Genomic DNA, 5,006 nt, shown 5'->3' on the forward strand with positions numbered 1-5,006 from the left:
AGTTCGTTTAAAGATGTAATCAGGGCCCATGGATCAACGGAGTCCAAGGTCTCACGGGACAAGGGGTGGATCGTGCTTCAGCCCCTTCCTGCACATTTCCTCCCGGGCACGATGCGGGTAACGACGGCTCCTACCTGTCCAGCTGAAGTCTATCCAACACAGTCTTTACTTACCAAGCGCACTGCAAAAACTAGATGCTTCACGAAGGTGGCTAACGGCCACCACACTCTCACGGTGCGTGCAGCTCAGTTCTGAGTCCAGCATTTTGGAGTCCCTGACCTGAGTGCCACCAGGCCATCGCACCCTTGGTCATGCGTGTCCCCAACCCCAGGAACACTGCCGGCAGTGTAGGGCAGGGGGATTAGAGAGCATGAGTGTATTGCAGCCATGCAGCGAGCGCTGCTGGCAGGCCGCTCAGTGCTGGGGGGGCGTTCCTCTGCTCCCGGTCTCCCATAGGCACCTGCATGCATCTCCAGGAGGCCCCCCCTGAGGGAGGCTTGGGGGATTTGGGGGAAAGTGACAGGGGGCACCACACCTTCCAAACCCCTGCGGGGAGTGCTCTTCTCTCCCCAAGCGGCCCCTCCATTTCCCCCTGGGGCCCCAGGCCACCCCAGGCCACCCCTTCCCCTTCTCCCACAGCCACATCCACGCTCTGTGGAGTCCGTGTCAGCTGCCCTCCCAGGATGTAAATATGACCACTTCTCAGGGACCCACTGCTGCCCCTTCTTTCCCAGGCCACCGACATGTCCCTCCTGGGTTATCCCCGTGGCACCGTCCCTCACCCTCCCAGTTTGGGCCCAGGGGAAACTTCAGCCAGCGCCCCCCTCCTCTGCTGGGAACCCTGCACACTCAAGCCGCCCCATCCTCTTTGGTGTCAACGGTCCAGAGACCCCGAAGGACCTGCCTCTTTATCCACCCCCACCGCCGACTTCAAACGTGCGGTCAGCTCCCTGCCCTGGCTTCTCCACGGACACCACCCACGAGGCCTGTGCGCCAGGGATGCGCTCCCGTCTACGCACGGGCGTGCTGGCACAAGGCCTCCTCGGGCGCCTCCCCCCACCCTGCCCTCCCCATACCTACGGCACCCTGTTTCTCTCCTTCATTTGATTTCCCTTTCACCCCCCTAAACCACGTGCTCCAGGAAGGCAAACCTCTTTGCCGGCTTGTTTCATGGACACGTCTAAAGGCCGCTACTAAACACACGAAGAGAACGGGCTCGGGGAGTGGTAGGAAGCCGGGTCACTGCACACAGAGAACACCTTTACGGTCATTGACTGAGGTCAGGTGTTGCCGTGATTCTCCGACAGCGTGCAGAACACGGAGGGTCTGCGGGGACCAGAGTGTGAGAGCGTAGAGAGAGATACCCACTGAGGGTGAATCTAGAAGGATCTAAGGACTCAGAGGCGTAGGAAATGTGCCTCGGAGAACTCAATGTGCCCGGTGCTCGGGAGCCCATGCATCTTGTGGCAATTTCAAAGTCATTCATGGCCTGTGATTCTCTCCATGGCCAAGGATACCTAGTTTATTTTTCTAAGATGGCCTTAGGATTCAGACCTCAGTACGGCTTTCTGCCTTTTAAACACAAATCAAATTACGTGCAGTGAACTAATTCGTTAATGCAAAATGTCTGTGTAAATTGCACCTCCAAAAAGTAGGACAACTCTCGGGAGTGGAATTTGCGAGAATCTAAGCTAGAAGCTGAATTTAGGAAACCCGTCATTCTGAGGAAGGAAAACCAAAAAGACATTCACTTTGAGCCTAATAAGAATATCCCTTTAAATATACAATTGTTCAAACTTTTTTAATCTATATTTTTTATTAGGCATTTTGGGTTTTTTTTTTTGAGATACACGTTTTAAAGATTCCTTTTTCATGCATATAATTTTGTGCATAAAATTATCCTTTGCAGACCCCAAATCATACTCACGGAGGAAACCCTCTCTACTTTAATTTTTTAAAAAGATTTTATTTATTTACTTGAGAGAGAGAGATGGAAAGTTAGCATGTGCAGGGGACGGAGGGAAAGGGAGAAGCAGACTCCCCGCTGAGCATAGAGCCCAATGCAGGACTTGATCTCACGACCCTGAGATCATGAGCAGAAATCAAGAGTCAGATGCTTCACCAGCTGACCACCCAGCCGCCCCACACCCTATGCTAATTTGTGTGAGAGAACCCAGGGGTGAATGAGGAGGCATTTCACTGTTCCCCATGTCCTTGTAAAATAGAATAAAGGTAAAGAGCAGAAAGAGTCCATTAGAGGAAGTGCAGGCAGTGAGTAGGTGGGGGAGGGGATTAAACGACCTTCACTTTCCCGTAAGGCAGCAGGTGTCAGGAGCAGATGACCGGGCAGATGCCGCAGGGGAGCCGAGGTGACGTCCTCTCCTGCACCGCTGGGGGAACAGCTTGGAAACAGCAGGCACCCCAGCATGTGGCTCTCCCGTCACGAGGAAGTGGGGCCACCCCATGCCCCTGCACCTGGACCTTGCACTCTGGCTTCTGGTTACAGCCCTGGGTTCAGGCCGGTGTCCAGCTGTGCTGGTTCAGGGAGTCCAGACGCACCCGATCTCTAGCCCGTCTTGCCAGAGTTACACAGGTAACCTACAGCTTCCGCACGGGAAATCTGAGTGACTCGCTATATATGGGGAAGCTCTTGTGAGCTTCCACGTGCAGAGCAGTGCTTGGTGCCTGGCACACGTCGCTTGCTTGTGGCGTGGTGACAGGGGCCTTCGCTCCAGGGGGACACCTTCCTCTGCTCACAGTTCGTGCACAGGCGGTCAAGGACTGGACATGCCGTCGCTCACCCATCGCCCCCAGAGTGTGCGTGTCAGGGCTGTCTCTGTCCCGCAGGTATGGAAACAGGCTTTGATAACGAAGCGGCAGGTGTCTGTCTCCGTGAGCCGGGCCCAGGTGGGCTTCCAGGGCCGGTGCTTGGGCTGCCAGTCCCTGATCTCCAACTTCACCTTCCCCACCTGCATGTGTGCCTCCCCTCTCCCAGTGGACGAATTTCCGGATTCCACGTCGTGAAAGAGCCACGAGATGCTCCATGAGCTGAGCTGAGAGCAAGTAGATAGCAGCTGGGGGACCAGGGGTGTGTGTGGGAGGGACCCGGCACCCTGGCCCTCGGCTGCCCTCCTGCCCGCAGAGGCCTCATGTCTGCGCAGCATGCTTTCTTCCCCTGCTCTCATCCAGCCTCAGGCCCATGGCCATCCTTCTTCCTCCTGCAGAGAACACGCACCACCCAGCAGCTAAGTGAACCCCAGAAATACAGACTGGTTCATCCACCCACAAACTTAGTGCTACCGCCTGTGCCTCCCACCCGGGTCCCTTTCCCCTCTGGCCCGCAGGAAAGACACCTACCTACATACCTATTAACCATGTCTCTTATTCTCCGGGTGTCTGATGCTCTGACATCTGGGGCCTCGCTGCCTGCCCACCCAGGGCCAGCCAGTTCCCGCAGTGAACGACCCAGAGCTCACCCTGCAAATGCACGCCACCCCCAGACCCCTCCTCTGTAGCCCTCACACTCTGGGCCAGACACCAGGGGCAGTCCCCACACCCCAGGGGGCCCTAAGCCTGCTCACCCTGCCGTGTCCTTTCCTTCCCTGGGAAATCACACTTTCCCGTCGCTCCCTCTGCCTCCCGACCGTCCCCAGTGCTTCCCAGCATGGCCCTGCCCGGTGGCCGTGCCTCGAGTATAAACTTGGTCCTGCAGGGCAGTCACGTGCCTGTCTGCACGTCTTAGCACACTGGCTTAGAACGAGTCCCAGCACAGTTACGACAGCGTCTACCAAACCAGCTCACACACCTTGGACAGACCGTCCCCAGACTCCGCCCACTGCTCCTCCCACGCCCTGCTCACCGTGTGATCCGCGTGTCCACGTTTGGGTCTCCGCGAATCCACCTGTAACATCCTGAGGGGCAGGGGCAGCATCTCATACACGTGGAGGCCTCGTGCTAGACACACTTGTGGCAAGAACGGTGGCTGAATCGCCGTGTCATGCGTGAGTGAATGTGGCACAAGGCGGTGATGGTTCGGAGAGGCAGGACCCAGTGATGTTACCTCTGATCAGTGCATTAGTCCCTGCCTGGACCAAACTGAGCAGTCACTAGGTCATCAGTGGGGTACGTGTAGGCATCTACGACATCTGTATTAGTTCCCTTACACCTGCTCCCCAGCAGTGTCCTGCCTGGGCCCCACCCTTCAGGGCAGCAGCGAAGCCCGTCCTTCCGGGACCCAGCGAACGGCATGAAGTGGCGCTCAGCCGGAACAAGGCTGTGAGCATGGACCGCGATGGTTCCTTCCCACGTGGCTGACATCTGGAAGGCTTCTCTCTCTTCCGCAGGCTAAGCCCAGCAGCAGGATGGAGTTTGAGGGCGGCAGCGAAAGAGACACACGTCTGTACCACTCGCCTCCCTACAAGAGAAGGAGCAACGACAGATAATTAAAGGAAAACAGAATGTTCTTTTTGGATGGCCCAATGGACAACTCCTTTGAGGGTGTACTTCATTACGGTCCTTAGTCATCACTCCCATTCCCGTTGGCTCGGCTCCAGGCAGCATGTCCCTCCTTCTCGGGTCACCCGTTAGAGAAACACCCTGTCCCGGCTGCCACGCGGCGAGCCCGTGTCAGAAGCGTGTGCGGCACTCAGCGTGTTTGCAGGTTAACGGGCAGCATGCCCGAGCTCCTTTGAAATAATCGTTTACCCTCCCATTTTGTTTCTAGAAGCCGGCCAGTTGACTGTGCCAGGTCCCATCTGTTGGCTTATGGGAAACATAATGCTCCTGGTTCACAGAACGGGACTATTCTGGTTTCAAGGACACTCGCATCCCTGAGGGAACAGTGGGCTGTCCGACTGCAGACACGAGGGCCGGGTGACCCGGGCATTGTGCCATCAGACCCCACGTCCCCCCTTGCTGCTAATTCATTACAAGCCATTGGTTTCATTTCAGGGAAGCAGGGAGTAGGAAATACACATTTCTGGTTCCTGCTGACATTCCACTTGCCC

The 5,006-nt window shown here is 56.5% G+C and overlaps 1 long non-coding RNA gene across 1 annotated transcript; it reads right to left on the reverse strand.

Annotated features, from left to right (window-relative positions):
- Positions 1-1,945: 1,945 nt before the first annotated feature.
- Positions 1,946-4,628, reverse strand: LOC130542066 (uncharacterized). The gene is made up of 2 exons (XR_008956360.1): positions 3,860-4,628; positions 1,946-3,218 (listed from the first exon to the last, which is right to left on the reverse strand). It is a non-coding gene; the product is annotated as an uncharacterized LOC130542066 (long non-coding RNA).
- Positions 4,629-5,006: the final 378 nt, after the last annotated feature.

The sequence above is a fragment of the Ursus arctos genome, unplaced genomic scaffold, assembly GCF_023065955.2.
Source record: "Ursus arctos isolate Adak ecotype North America unplaced genomic scaffold, UrsArc2.0 scaffold_3, whole genome shotgun sequence".
In the NCBI taxonomy this organism is placed as follows: Eukaryota; Metazoa; Chordata; class Mammalia; order Carnivora; family Ursidae; genus Ursus; species Ursus arctos.